This window comes from Amblyraja radiata, chromosome 15, assembly GCF_010909765.2.
Source record: "Amblyraja radiata isolate CabotCenter1 chromosome 15, sAmbRad1.1.pri, whole genome shotgun sequence".
Classification (NCBI taxonomy): domain Eukaryota; kingdom Metazoa; phylum Chordata; class Chondrichthyes; order Rajiformes; family Rajidae; genus Amblyraja; species Amblyraja radiata.
In genome coordinates this window covers 39,781,929-39,798,113 of record NC_045970.1, presented here as the reverse complement: position 1 = coordinate 39,798,113, position 16,185 = coordinate 39,781,929, and the positions used below count along the sequence as shown (strand labels likewise).

At 48.2% G+C, this 16,185-nt stretch overlaps 1 protein-coding gene across 2 annotated transcripts in view; it reads right to left on the bottom strand.

Annotated features, from left to right (window-relative positions):
- Nucleotides 1-16,153, bottom strand: part of LOC116981263 (CREB3 regulatory factor-like) — a 32,936-nt gene extending 16,783 nt beyond the window's left edge. For both annotated transcript variants that reach the window (XM_033034156.1, XM_033034157.1), the window contains exon 1: nucleotides 16,023-16,153. The gene's annotated coding sequence lies outside the window, so the exon portion shown is untranslated. The remainder of the gene's footprint in view (nucleotides 1-16,022) is intronic.
- Between the last annotated feature and the right edge of the window lie 32 nt (nucleotides 16,154-16,185).

The window sequence follows — 16,185 nt, the reverse complement described above, 5'->3', positions numbered from 1 at the left end:
CTTGCGCTAAACATTATTCCCTTTATCCAGTATCTGTACACTGTGGACGCTTGGTTATAATCATGTATACTTTTTACACTGACAGGATAGCTAGCACGCAACAAAAAGCTTTTCACTGTACATGTGACAATAAACTAAACTGAGCTGTCATTGGCAGGATAGTGGTGGAGAGTCAGGTTCCTGGGCGTGTATATCTGGGCCCAGCAACTTGATGCAATCTTAAAGAAAGCTCATCTACGTCTCCACTTCCGTTGCAGACTGAGGAGATTTCAGTTTGTCGATGGGCCCGCTGTCGAACATCTACAGGTAGAGAGCACATTGACCGGTGGCATCACGGCCTGGTTCAGCAACTCCAACGCCCAGGAATGAAGGAGACCACAGAGAGTGGTGGACACTGCCCGGTCCATCACGGGTACTGACCTCCCCACCATCGAAGGGATCTACACGAGGCGCTGCCTCAATAAGGCAGCCAGAATCCTCAAAGACCCGCACCACCCTGGCCACGCTCTCATCTCGCTGCTACCATGGGGAAGAAGTTACAACAGCTTGAAAACCGTGACCTCCAGGATGAAGAGCATCTTCTTCCCAACAACCATCAGGCTATTGAACACAGCACAACTGACCCCAGCGACTATGGTCATGGCGCGGCACAGCGGGTAGAGCCGCTGCCTCACAGCGCCAGGGACACGGGTTCAAACCCATATTTGGGTGCTGTCTGTGTGGAGTTTTCACGTTCTCCTTGTGACCACGAGGGTTTCCTCCCACATCCTAAAGACATTCCTTCTTATTCCTTCTCAAAGACAGATTCCTTCTTAAACCCAAAGACATGTGTGTTTGTAGGTTAATTGGCTTCTGTAAATTGCCGCTAGTGTGTAGGGAGTGGATGAGAAAGTGGGATAACATTGAACGGGTGATCGATGGTCGGCATGGATTCTGTGGGCCGAAGGGCCTGCTTCCACACTATATCTTTCAAATAATACAGTCTACACGATCTTCAAAGAACTTTGATAGACACAAAGAGCTGGAGTAACTCAGCGGGTCAGACAGCATCTCATAGAAACATAGAAAATAGGTGCAGGAGCAGGCCATTCGACCCTTCGAGCCTGCACCGCCATTCAATATGATCATGGCTGATCATCCAACTCAGTATCCTGTACCTGCCTTCTCTCCATACCCCCTGATCCCTTTAGCCACAAGGGCCACATCTAACTCCCTCTTAAATATAGCCAATGAACTGGCCTCAACTACCTTCTGTGACAGAGAATTCCAGAGATTCACCACTCTCTGTGTGAAAAAAGTTTTCCTCATCTCGGTCCTAAAAGATTTCCCCCTTATCCTTAAGCTGTGACCCCTTATTCTGGACTTCTTAGCGGACTCTGGAGTAAAGGAATAGGTGACGTTTCGGGTCGAGACCTTTCTTCAATAAACTTTGTTTTGATGACCCCACGGACTATTATGGTCTGGTTACTGGTTATTAATTTATGGTGCTGTGGATTGTTGTACATATATTTGTGTGTTTTTTCATTTCATGAGCCAGCAGGTAGCTGCACAGTGGGGCAGCGGTAGAGTTGCTGCCTTACAGTTCCAGAGACACACGGGTTCGATCCTGACCTCGGGTGCTGTCTGTACGGAGTTAGTGCGGAGCTCCCTGTGACCGCGTGGGTTTTCTCCAGGTGATCCGGTTTCCTCCCACACTCCAAAGACGTGCGTGCTTGGAGGTTAATTGGCTTCTGTGAATTACCCCCAGTGTATAGGATAGTGCTGGTATACGGGGTGAGCGCTGGTCGGCATGGACTCGGTGTGCTGAAGGGTCAGTTTCCGCGCTGTATCTCCAAACTAAAACCAAGTAAGAATTTTGCTGGTCTGTCGCATATGGCAACTGAATAATCATGACTCTGCCTATGTGTCTTCAGCGGCCTGGGGTCGGAGTTGTAAAACTCCCTCATTGTGTAGTCCCTCTAAAATACCCCTCCCTTTAGTGCCCCTAATACACACCCTGTCCACCACTCTTCCCAACGTTGCTGTGTATCCCGGCTTTACAGATAACGTTCCTGTGAAGTGCTGTGGGCCGCTTTGTGTTAACATCTCGACAGTAAACAGAGTTTGGGGAAAACTTGGTCCGACACCACGGCAATTCCCCCCCCCACCTTAAAAGGGGAATTTGCAGAGCATAGGGAAATACTCAGCAATCCTGGCGTTATTTATGTCCAAGTATTTATGAGGCAGTCACTGTTGAAATGAAGAAAACAATTTGCACACAAAAGGCCCCACAAACGGCCACGTTCTAATGAAAAATAGCCACACAGTAGGGAAACAGGCCCTTCGGCCCAACTCATCCATGCCAACCACCATCCACCATCTAAACTAGTCCAATTTGCCCAGAACTGCCCCATATCCCACTAAACCTTTCTTATCCGTGTACCCCTCCAAGGGTCTATTAAATGTTATTATTGTCCCAGCCTCAGCTACCTCCTCTGGTGCAACCGACACATATACACACGAACACCCCCTGACATGCACACAGACGCACCCCAGCACACATGAGAATGACACACCCCGACACACACGGACACCCCCCTCAACATACACACGGAAGCACCCCAACACACGAGAATGATACACCCCAACACACACGGGCAGATACACGCATGACACACCTCAACATACACATAGAAGCACAACACACATGAGAATGACACACCCCGACACACCTTGACACACACGGACACCCCCTCAACATACACACGGACGCACCCCAACACACGAGAATGATACACCCCGACACACACGGGCAGACACGCATGACACACCTCAACATACACATAGACGCACAACACACATGAGAATGACACACGCGGACACCCCCCAACATACACACAGATGCGCCCCCACATCCACACACATGTGCACAGACACAACTGATCACACACGGACACTCCGACACACCCCAACACACATGCCCATAGACACAGCCCGACACAAACCCAACATCCATACACATGTTACAGACCTTGCTCCCCTGCCTGGAGCCCTGCCCTGAGTGAGCAGCTTGCATCATATACACCCTTTACTGCTCTTGCTTTAACGAGAGACACAGGTGCTGCCACTATGAAGGCAAGTGGCTGCCTTCACCACTCCTCAGGGTCCCAGTGCCCTCACCTAAGGCACTGATGTACACTCAACACACTCCAACATACACGTGCTCCTCACGTCTGACTCAAAACACAGCATCCACCAAAATACTACATTTGTATAGCGCCTTTCAAAACCCCATCATGCCATCGCAAGATGTGTCAGGAACTTGAGAAGCATTTTTAATTTATTCATTTATCAGGGTGCAGTTGTACCACACTCAGACGGCCCTTTGGCCCATCTTGTCCATGCCGTCCCCAGCTACACTTCTTCAGTCAACCAACCTCCACCTTCTCCTTCCGTTGACTCCATCTACACATCACGCTGCCTCGGCAAGGCCAGCAACACAATCAAGGACCAGTCTCATACCAATCACTTCCTCTTCTCCCCTCTCCCATCAGGCAAGAGGTACAGAAGTGTGAAAACGCACACCTCCAGATTCACGGACAGTTTCCTCCCAGCTGTTATCAGGCAACTGAACCACCCTAGAGGAGGAGGATGAGAAAGTGGGGCGAGGGATAGGGAAGGGGCTGTCGAGGAGGGGCCTTGAGGCTGAGCCAACACAAGCTACATCCTGATCACGGAGCAAAACAAAGCTGAGAAAAAACACACACACACACACGCAAACAAGTTCAGAGCAACAGGTTAGTCCGAACAGTATTTAATGTAGTCACACTGCAAGGCCCCACCTCATTAGAGTGAGAGAGAGGCAGAGAGAGCAGCAGAGAGGGAGGCAGAGAGAGCGGCAGAGAGGCAGAGAGAGGCAGAGAGGCAGAGAGGGAGGCAGAGAGAGCGGCAGAGAGAGAGGCAGAGAGGCAGAGAGAGAGAGGGGGAGAGAGAGAGAGAGAGAGGCAGAGAGGGAGGCAGAGAGGGAGGCAGAGATAGAGAGAGAGAGAGAGAGAGAGAGAGAGAGAGAGAGAGAGGGGCAGAGAGAGAGAGAGGGGCTGTGAGAGAGAGAGAGAGAGAGAGAGAGGCAGAGAGAGAGAGGGAGGGAGACAGAGAGGGAGAGAGACAGAGAGAAGGAGAGAGAGAGGGGGAGAGGGAGGGAATGAGAGAGAAAGGGAGAGAGAGAGAGGGAGAGAGAGAGGGAGGGAGAGAGGGAGAGAGGGAGGGAGGGAGAGAGAGAGAGAGAGGGAGAGAGAGGGAGAGGGGGAGAGAGGGAGAGGGACAGAAAGGGAGAGGGAGAGGGAGAGAGAGAGAGAGTAGGGAAAAAGAGAGAAAAAATGTTATTGCCTTTATCCTGTATCTTGTGGCCAGCTTGATTGTAATCATGTATGGCCTTTCCTCTGACTGGATAGCACACAACAAAAAGCTTTTCACTGTACCTCGGTACACGTGACAATAAAGGTAACTAAACTAAGCCACTCACAGGAGGGTCCGCTCGTTGTTGCGGACAGCGGGCTGAATAGCCAACTTCCACTCTGTATCTCTAAACATGAGCACTACCATTCAATGTGATCATGGCTGATCATCCACAATCAGTACCCCGTTTCTGCCTTCTCCCCATATCCCCTTGACTCCGCTATCCTTAAGAGCTCTATCTAACTCAATCTTGAAAACATACGGTGAATTGGCCTCCACTGCCCTTCTGTGGCAGAGAATTCCACAGATTCACAACTCTCTGGGTGACCGCATTTTTCCTCATCTCAGTCCAAAATGGCCTACCGCATCTTCTTAAACTGTGACCCCCTGGTTCTGGGCTCCTGCGTCTAGCCTGCCCAATCCCTTAAGAATTGTGTATGTTCTCACCGAACTGAGGTATCTCTAAACTAAACACAATCAGTCTGAAGAAGGGACCCGACCCAAAACGTCACTTATCCATGTTTTCCAGAGATGCTGCCTGACCCCTCTGAGTTACTCCAGCACTCTGTGCATTTTGTTGGTAAACCAGCGACTGTAGCCCCTCGTGTCGTCAACCACAAAGTGTTCTTGTTCCCCGCGGCATTGACTTACAGAGCGGTGCTTCTTAAAGCCGGAACATGAAAAACCACTGACATGAAGCAAAACACGTTGTGTTCAATAAATCACCGCTGGACGACCTGGTCGGTAACTCCAGGGCACAAGAACCACTCGCTACCACCTCTGCCTTATCCCTCTACATCACCACATGACGAGTTCACTACAGTGATCATCGTTGGTTGACAGAACAATCTGTGGATAAACAGAGCCCGATTTGACAAACATCAAACACTTTCCAGAAATAAAACTCTGCTGCTGCAAAACCGAAAGTTCAGACGGTGTCTTTTGTTTTTTCCTGGCAGTGGTGCTAGTTTTCCGCTCTGTGCACAGGGTCTGACTGAAACATGCAGTTTGCAGACAGCACAGAGGGCAAGCTCGCATGTCACATTCATGTCAGATATTACAGGGCGGCACAGTGGCACAGCGGGTAGAGCTGCTGCCTCACAGCGCCAGAGACCCGTGTTCCATCCCGACCCTGGGTGCTGCCTACGCGGAGTTTGTACGCTCTCCCCTGTGACCACGTGGGTTTTCCCCAGTTTCCTCCCACACTCCAAAGCCTTTCAGGTTTGTAGGTTAATTGGGTTGGGCAAAGATTGCAAATTGTCCCCAGTGTGTAGGATGGTGTTGGTGCGCAAGGAATCGCTGGTCGGCACGGACTGGGTGGGCCAAAGGGCCTGTTTCTGCGCTGTATCTCTAAACTAAACTAAATACTAAAGAAGGGCATCCTTTTGCATCAGGAAGTGTTTGGGCTGGAAGATTGCAACCTTCACGTGGTCCGCCCTGTTTCAACGAATGCAATCAACCTGGCGTGCACAATCAAATAAGATCAAATAGAACAAGTTGTCCTACAACTTTAGGCTGTGCAAGAAGAAGAAGCAGGAAGTGTTTGGCACAGATGTGCTGGTTTGTTGGTTAATTGGCCTCTGTAAATCGCCACTGGTGTAAGGAGAGCATGAGAAAGTGGGATAATGCAGAATTAGTGTGTACAGAGGTAGAAGGAGGAACTGCAGAACTGCTGGTTTACAAAAAAGTACACAAAGTGCTGGAGTAACTCAGCAGCTCAGGCAACATCCCTGGACAACATGGATAGGCGATGTTTCAGGTTGGAACTCTTCTTCAGACTGTGTGATCGCTGGCCGACGCAGACTCTGTGGGCCGATGCGCCCGTTTCCATGCTGTATCTTCATTAAACCCAATTAAAGTAAACTAAACTCTAAACAGAACCCCTCCCACAATCCCAGTACAGCCCCAGTACTCCTGAACCAACCTTGCTGTGATCTGAACCTCTGCTGGTAAACAGGAGCAGACTAAACGTTATTCCTTAAAATATCCACCGGAAACAACCCTAAATTGAGTTCCTGAATACTTTTAAAAATTATTTTCCAAGTTCTGAACAAAGCTTGGGCCAAACGCTGAGAGGCGCGGTGGTATCATAGCAACCTTACAGCGCCAGAGACTAGGATTCGATCCTGACTAGGAATGCTGTCTGTATGTAGTTTCCACATTCTCCCCGTGTCCGCGTGGGTTTTCTTCGGGTGCTCCGGTTTCCTCCCACACTCCAAAGACGTACAGGTTTGTAGTTTAATTGGCTTCGGTTAATTCGTAAAATTGTCACTAGTGTGTAGGATCGTGTTAGTGTACGGGGGTGATCACTGGTCGGCACAGACTCAGTGGGCCGAAGGGCCTGTTTCCACGCTGTATCTCCAAAGTGAAGACTAAAATGCACACTAACCACAACTGTATCTTAGCAACTATGACCTACTGTGGACTTTGTTTTGGTTGCGAAGATGGACACAGAATGCTGGAGTAACTAGGCGGGACAAGCAGCAGCATCTCTGGAGTGAAGGAATGGGTGACGTTTCGAGTCTCAACCCTTCTTCAGACTATTCGGTGTACACCAGCACCTGCAGTTCCTTCCTACACATTTTGTGTTGGATTTTGTACTATTATGATCTGGGTATATGTAGGAAAATTAATTATTAATTTGTTAATTACTGATTATGATATATTTATTGGTGTGTTGTTGCATTTGCAGGCCCGTGAAGCTGCAGCAAGTAAGAGTGCGATCGTTCCATTGTGGTACAATGACATTTTAACACTCTTGACTCTCAATTTCTTTTTCTGCTGATCGACAGTAAAACCACAATGTTTACGTCTAACCCACGGTCATTGTTCCGGTCTAACTTTGCATCGAGTTTGGTATCGTTTAGTTTATTATTGTCACGTGTACCGAGGTTCAGTGAAAAGCTTTTTTTATTGCGTGCTATCCAGTCAGAAAAATGTCTATCCATGATCACAATCGAGCCGTCCACAGTGTATAGACACAGGATGAAGGGAATAGTGTTAAGTGCATGATAAAGTGCAGTAAAGTCTAATTGAAGATAATCTGAGGATCTCCAATGAGGTGGATGGGAGGTTAGGGCCTCTCTCTAGTTGGTGGTATTATGTATTGTTTATCAATTAAATGTACCAGTTAGTAGTATTATGTACTAAGTCATTTTCCCTTCAAACCTCTCACATAAGAATTAGTCTCAACTGAATTTTAAATGGCTGATATTGGAGGTGCAACAACTGATTGAATTATTTGCACATTTTGATCTGTACATTCACCCCAGCAGAAAAACAAGTTGTCGGAGCTGGTGTACCTTCCCACAGATGCTGCCTGACCTACTGAGTATTCTGTTTTTATCTTAGATATCTAACATCTGCCCTTGGAGTGCAGGAAGCTGAGGGGTGATCTCATAGAGGTGTGTAGATTCACGAGGGACATAGATAGGGTGAAAGCACAGAGTATTTTACACAGGGTAGGGGAATCGCAAAAGATAGTAGGTTTAAGGTGAGAGGTGAAAGATTTAATAGGAACCTGTGGGGCAACTTCTTCACACAAGAGGGTGGTGGGTGTATGGAAGGAAGGAAGTGGTTGAGGCAGGGACTATAACAACATTTAAAAGACATTTGGACAGGTATATGGTTAGGAAAGGTTTAGAGGAACAGGGGCCCAATGCAGCCAGGTGGGACTAGTGTAGATGGGGCATCTTGGTGGGTGTGGGCCTGTTTCCACACTGTATGACTCTCCAGCAAGCTGTATAAACTCAAATGCTGAGCTGCCAACTCTCACACATTGAGCGTGAGAATCACACATTTTGCCCAATTCTCACGCTGATCACGGAATTTCTCATGCTCTGTCGTGAGAAATTCGGTGATCAACGAGAATTTCAAAACTAATATCAACTGCATGGGCCACGGGTGTTGGAGAGCCAGGGCGGAGGGAGGGATGGAAGCAGAAGCCGTGGCGGGAACAGACGCGGACGGGGAGCCGGGGCTGGCGAGTGTTTGCCGGGCTGGCGAGTCACTCGCTGCAGCTCCGGCCATGGAGAAGCCTCAGTGCAAGAGTCCCGGCCGTCGGAGGCATCGGAAGCGTTGCGCCGCTGCCGTGAGAGTCTCTGTGCCGAATTCGCCCTGGTGACCGGCATGGACCAGGCTGTGGCTTGGTGCATCCTGGAGGACAACCAGTGGCAGCTGGAAGTAGGTACCAAGCACTGGGTAGAAGCGGTGGAAGATAGTGGCCTTCAAATGGGGTGATTGGAGAAAGCATCCTGCTTGCCTGCTAGATTTTCACTTACTGTAACTGCAGGAAAAATGTTCCTGATGTTGGGGAAGTTCAGAACCAGGGGTCACACAGTTCAAGAATAAGGGGTAGGACATTTAGGACTGAGATGAGGACAACATTTCTTCACCCAGAAAGTTGTGAATCTGTGGAATTCTCTGCCACAGAAGGCAGAGGAGGCCAATTCACTGGATGTTTTCAAGAGAGAGTTACATTTAGCTCTTGGGGCTAGCAAAATCAAGGGATATGGGGAAAAAAACAGGAAAGAGGTACTGATTTTAGATGAACAGTCATGATCATTTTGAATGGCAGTGCTGGCTCGAAGGGCCGAAAGGCTTATTCCTGCACCTATTTTCTATGTTTCTATGATTGAGTATATGGCAATAAAACTAGATCACATGATTTTGAAGCGTTCATGTATGGTGGAGGTATAATGTAGTCATAGAGTGATACAGTGTGAAAACAGGCCCTTCGGCCCATCTTGCCCACACCCGTAAACATGTCCCAGCTACACTACCTGCTTTTGATCCATATCCCTCCAAACCTGTCCTATCCATGTATCAGTCTAACTGTTTCTCAAATGTTGGGATAATAATCCCTGCCTCAACTACCTCCTCTGGCAGCTTGTTCCATACACCCACCGCCCTTTGTGTGGAAAATGTTACCCGTTAAAATGTTACATCTTAAAATACTTCAAACCAAAAACATTGAAATCATACTTCTACAATGCACTAAAATGTGATTTCAACACATCAAATTTCAAAAAGTCCCTACCGTGGGGGGGGAGGTGGCGGAGGTATCCCAAGGCCAGTGATCAGTGATCGCTCAGCCCCCCCACTTTCAAAAACGCTCCTGTTTCAGACGGAGAGCACTGCCAGATGTGTGCGGGGTACTGAGGCCAGTTGTCCGTGATGTCTGGACCCCAATGCTCAGCGCTTCGTGTTTCGGAGTTGGCTAATATTATTGATTTGCAATTAGCCTGATTTGTAATTAGTTGACAAAACCTTAATTTATTAATCCGGAATATCCAGGGGGATGGGATAAGTGTAATATTAAAATAACATGCAAGGTGTCAGGCTGTCTGTCACAACATACAGCCCCGATAACCCATTATTTCCTTCAGTCAAATATTGGGAAGGTAGCACTATTGTAATTTGCCACAACTATTATGTTTGTTTACCTCACTGACAATTTCTAACACCCCCACCCCCCCAAAATCTTTGAAATGTCCCCAATCTCATTGTTTTATTAATTGAACACATAGATGAACATCCTCAAGGAGTGTAATCAGATGGAAACTGATTACTGCGATGTTTAAGAGCTTGTTCAAGGAAAGGACATATTTTAAAGGAGTGACAGAGATACTTGCAGGGGAATGTGTTACGAGGTTATTATTTGTCTTTAGTTTTAGCTTGAACCAGGACATGTGAAGATTCAAAGTTTAATATAGTAATTGTGCTGATACTGACTCCAACCAGCCACGTAATGAATATCATCCATTACGGAGGTTTTATATTTCTGATGACATTTAAACTTCACTTGGATTTCAATCACTTCAATGTAAATGTAATTGGGAATGGGGAGCATTGGAACAAAAATTTGCCCTCGGTACATATTAACTGTAATATAATAATGTACGCATGTTGGTAGGTGCAATCAAAACAACTATTTTTATCATTGTTGTGTTATGAATACCACAGAAAATATTATGTACTCTCAAGATCACATTACATAGAATATTATTGGTTAAATATAGTTATTGGACATCTCAGAAAAGTCAGAGAGGAAGACTGAAAATATTGAGGGTGAAAATGACTTTAGGACACTTTGTTAGGAAAATGAAGGAAATGGTTACAGAATACTTACTGATTTGTAATTAGTTGACAAAACCTTAATTTATTAATCCGGAATATCCAGGGGGATGGGATAAGCGTAATATTAAAATAACATGCAAGGTGAGTATAATTTTATGGATGAGAAATTGTGTTCAACCAATGGATGACTTATTTGACAAAGTAACTAGCATGTTAGATAACAAGGAAGCCAATGGGTGTAGCAGATTTTGTTATACAAAATTTGGTCCGTGAAGTGCCCCATAAAAGATTACCGCATTAGATAAGCACCTGTGGACTTGAACGTAATATGTTAAGTCCAGGAGGTCAGATATGGGCTTTATGTGTGGGCCAGATATATCGTCAGTGCAGAGGGGCTAGGAGCAAGGCCAAGTGTGCATCCAGCGTCAAGGTCTGGAATAGTACTAGGTGTGCAGTCAAAGCTGGGACAATGGGAGTGTTCAGCACTGGGCACCTAAGCAGGTAAGCTGCTATGATCAGGGTAGAATAAGGGGCCAGGTAGAAGGCTGGACTCAGGGTCAGGAATGAGAGAAGGTATGCAACTGGAGTCAGGGTCAGGAGTAGTACCAGGTGTGCAGTGAGACCCAGGTTGGTCAACATGGGTCAAGTGTTTGATTATAATCTGATTTCCATACATGAATAAACTAAGATCATTCATGTGCTGCACCTGTTGATCAGAGCCTGGCTCTACTGTGGAATGTAATTAGGAATGTAATTTAGCCTAACCTTATTTATAGCTAATCCAATTTAAAGCATAAATATTGCATTCAAGTGTAAGTTAAAAGACTCGCTACAGTATGCACCAGATTGCACAATTCCAAGCTGAAAAATGCAAAGGCTCCGTACCAATGGGAGGGAGCACACTCCCTCCCCCCTCCCCCCTCCTCCCTCCCCTCCCCCCCCCCTCAGCCGCTACACTCCCTCGGGCTTGGTCTCTCGCAATTTCTCACTCCCAACTCTCACCCAATGTTGGCAGCCCCGTCAAATGTCAAATCTATTATCGGGCCCATTGAGAATCAAGAATCAGATGCAATAAACACCAAGACAATTTCAATAAACTAACACAGATTACATCACTCATAACCAAACCATTTATAATATTTAAAGCATCATTTACACTTCCTTGCCAATAAGGAACCATCTCCAAACAAACTCCCAATTAAATGATCTGAAGTGCCTCTTGAACTGATATAAAATTAAAATATTGGAATTTAAAACAATCAAATCACAGATGTGTTCCCTGTTCTATAAAACAAAAATTGGTGTATGTGTGTCCCTCTCTCTTTAATGAGTTTAAATTCATCCTGCTCACTCTCCCTGTCATTTTGACACGGTCCCTGGCCACTGAAGTGTTTGTGGTTGGTAAGGGAATGAAGAGGAAGTACAGAGAAGGGGGAGGAGAAAAAAAAAGAGAGAGAGAGAGAGAGAGAAACACAGCTGCATGACACGGAGCTAGAGGGACACAAGATCATAGTCTTACAGCACGGAAACAGACCCTTCGGCCCAACTTGCCCACACCGACCAACATGCCCCACCTACACTAGTCCCACCTGCCTGCATTTGGCCCTTACCCCTCTAAACCTGTTCTTTCCATGTATCTGTCTATATGTTGCTTAAACTTTGCAATATGATCTGCCTCAACTACTTCATCCGTCAGCTCGTTCCATACACTAACCACCTTTTGTTTAAAAATAGTCACCCCTCAGGTTCCCATTAATCTTTCCAACTTCACTTTAAACCTATGCCCTCTGGTTCTCGATCCCCCTACTCTGGGCAAGAGACTGTGCGTCTACCCGATCTATTCCTCTCATAGTTTTTTTACACCTCCACAAGGTCACCCCTCATCCTCCTGCACTCTGAGGAATAAAGTCCTAGCCTGCCCCCAGCCTCTCCCTGTAGCTCAGGCCGTCGAGTCCTGACGCGAGGAAGGATGTGAGCACGCCCCTGTCTGACACAGACTGCGATCAGTTTCATTCTCCACCAACTCAGTCCAGGCACACAGTCTGGAAGACTTGCACTTTCACTTTCCCCTTGTCAGGCTCCTGCCAACACAGCCCTGGGAGATCGATCCCTCTCACATCACATGCAGGAAGATTGTTCCCGATGTTGGGGAAGTCCAGGACAAGGGGGTCACAGCTTAAGGATAAGGGGGAAATCCTTTAGGACCGAGATGAGAAAAACCATTTTTCACACAGAGAGTGGTGAATCTCTGGAACTCTCTGCCACAGAAGGTAGTTGAGGCCAGTTCATTGGCTATATTTAAGAGGGAGTTAGATGTGGCCCTTGTGGCTAAAGGGATCAGGGGGTATGGAGAGAAGGCAGGTACGGGATACTGAGTTGGATGATCAGCCATGATCATATTGAATGGCGGTGCAGGCTCGAAGGGCCGAATGGCCTACTCCTGCACCTAATTTCTATGTCTCTACATCCCTCCTGCTGCCTTCCCCCGCCCGGTCACATCACGCAGTGCAGCAGCGGGTAGTGCCGCTGCCTCACAGCGCCAGAGACCCGGGTTCAATCCGGACCTCAGGTGCTGTCTGCATGCGCGCGGAGTTTGCACATACTCCCTGCGACTGCGCGGGTTTCCTCCGGGTGCTCCGGTTTCCTCCCACCTCCCAAACACGTGCGGGTTTGTAGATTAATCGGCCCTCTGTAAATTGTCCCCTCGTGTGTAGGGAGTGGATGAGAAAGTGGGATAACATAGAACTAGTGTGAGCGGGTTGGCATGGACTCGGTGGGCCGAAGGGCCTGTTTCCACGTTGTGTCTCTAAACTAAACTAAACTCTCAGTGCTAGGGTTAGTAAACAATATCTAAATGACGGGCTGAGCTACAAAAGTCAGGAAGTCGTGTTGCAGCTGTATGAAACTTTGATCAGGCCGCATTAGGCCTTTTGTCTACAGTTCAGGTCGCTCTAATACAGGAAGGGTGTGGAGGCTTTGGAGAGGGTGCAGAGGTGGTTTACCAGAATGATGCCTGGATAGGAGGGTATTAGCTATGAGGAACGGATGGACAGGCTGGGATTTTTTTCTCTGGAATGCCGGAGGTAGAGGGGAGACTTGATAGAAGTATATCAAATGATGACAGATGTAGATAGGGTAGATAGTCAGAACCTTTTCCCCAGGGTGGAAATGACAAAGACCACAGCACGGTATCGCCAATGTGGAGTCGCTGCCTTACAGATCAGTTCTGTATTCATGTCTTTAATATTCTGTTGTGCTGAAGCAAAGCAAGAATTTGATTGTCCTATCTGTGTCACATGACAATAAACTCTCTTGAATCTTGAATCTACAGCGCCAGTGACCCGGCTACAGCGCCAGTGACCCGGGTTCGATCCTGACTACGGGTGCTGTCTGTACAGAGTTTGTACATTCCCCCTAGTGACTTGCGTGGGTTTTCTACGGGATCTCCAGTTTCCTCCAACACTCCAGAGACATGCAGGTTTGTAGGTTATTTGGCTTGGTTTAAATTGGCCCTAGTGTGCGTAGGATACTGTTAGTGTGCGTAGGATAGTGTTAATGCGCGGGGATCGCTGGTCAGCATGGATTCGGTGTGCCGAAGGGCCTGTTTCCACGCTGCATCTCCAAACTGGACCAAAGGGCATAAGTTCACGGTGAAAGGGACAAAGTTTAAAGGAGATGTGCGGGGCAAGTTTTTGTTGTTGTTTTTTTTAAAACACAGAGGGTGGTGGGAGCCTGGAATTTGCTGCCGGGGCTGATGGTGATGGAGACAGATACGACAAAAGTGTTTGAGAGACTTTTACAGAAACAAATCAATGTGAGCATCGTCACCACTAGAGACTTGACTGTCCCTCTCCCTGACCGTCTGATGTGCAGGGGATTTCCAGCACTTTCTGATGTAATCCGAGTGGATAAAATGTCCTTTCAAACATTTAACCCTTTGCTACATTCTGGACCTGACCATGAAGTAACGCGAGTCTGACCGCTATCTGACAACACTCCCTCCCCTATCCCTCCCCACCCACCTCCCCCTCTCCGCTCCCTCTCCCCTGCTCCTTTTCTTTTTCCTCACCTCTCCCCTCCCTCCCCTTTCTACCCCACCAACCCTCTCCACCCTCCTCCCTCCCCTCACCTTCCCCTTCTCTCCCTTCCCTCCTCTCTCCTTCCACTTAACTCCCCTCCCCCGCCTCCTCCTCCCCCACTCCCCTTTACCCTCCCAACAATCCCCTCCCCTTCTTTCCCCCACCCTCCCTCATCTCCCCTTCCCCCTTGCCACCTCTCCTCCCGTTCACTATCCCCTCTCCCCCTCCCCACTTATTCCCTTCCCTCAGCCTCATCTCCTCCCCTCTGCTGCTCCCCCCACCATCACAAGATTGAGATCCTCACCCTGCATACTCATCAGGATCACGTGTGGAGGCTGATCAGGGACCCGTCACCGGACAATGTTCTCTCCCAGATGACCACTGGTGACAGCAGGCCCGAGTGGGGGGCCCCGGGGGGGGGGGGGGGGGGGGGGGGGGGGGGGGTCGTGTTCATAGGACCAGAATGAGGCCATTTAGCCCATCGAGTCTACTCGGCCATTCAATCCTGGCTGACCTATCTCTCCCTCTCAACCCCAGTCTCCTGCCTTCTCCCCCAACACCAGTACTAATCAATTACCAGTCAAATAGGGGGGGGGGGGGGTAACAGTGAAACAGCTTCACAGTGTTAGTGACACACAGTAAAACAGTGTTAGTGTCACAGTGAAACAGTGTCACAGTGTTAGTGTCACAGTGAAACAGTGTCACAGTGTTAGTGTCACAGTGAAACAGTGTCACAGTGTTGGTGTCACAGTGAAACAGTGTCACAGTGAAACAGTGTCACAGTGAAACAGTGTCACAGTGTTAGTGTCACAGTGAAACAGTGTCACAGTGAAACAGTGTCACAGTGAAACAGTGAAACAGTGTCACAGTGTTAGTGTCACAGTGAAACAGTGTCACAGTGAAACAGTGTCACAGTGTTAGTGTCACAGTGTTAGTGTCACAGTGAAACAGTGTCACAGTGAAACAGTGTCACAGTGAAACAGTGTCACAGTGAAAGTGTCACAGTGTTAGTGTCACAGTGTTAGTGTCACAGTGAAACAGTGTCACAGTGTTAGTGTCACAGTGTTAGTGTCACAGTGAAACAGTGTCACAGTGAAACAGTGTCACAGTGTTAGTGTCACAGTGTTAGTGTCACAGTGAAACAGTGTCACAGTGAAACAGTGTCACGGTGAAACAGTGTCACAGTGAAACAGTGTCACAGTGAAACAGTACTACAGTGTTACACACACGGAAGCTGTCAGGGAGTTGAAAGAGGGGGAGAGGGAGAGGGAGTGGGGCAGTGGGGAGACAGAGCGGTCGGTGCCGGGAGTGGGAGTAGATCGCACAGGTCTGCACCCACCAGGCGACCGTGTCAGGGCCGGACGACAGAGGGGACGAGTTTGTAAGCCTGTCAGAGGCGCGGCAACAGCTCAGCCCGGGGGTGCAACTTACTGGGTAGCGGGTCGCAGGTGCCAGGACCAGTCGGCATGGTCGGGACCCCGGGCTAGCGGGCGGACAGACAGGCAGGCAGGCGGCCGCGGCGTTTCCTTCCCTGATCCACTTCGTCCGCTGGGTTTGTTTTGATTCCGTGTAGCTGATCATATGACCGGCTGCT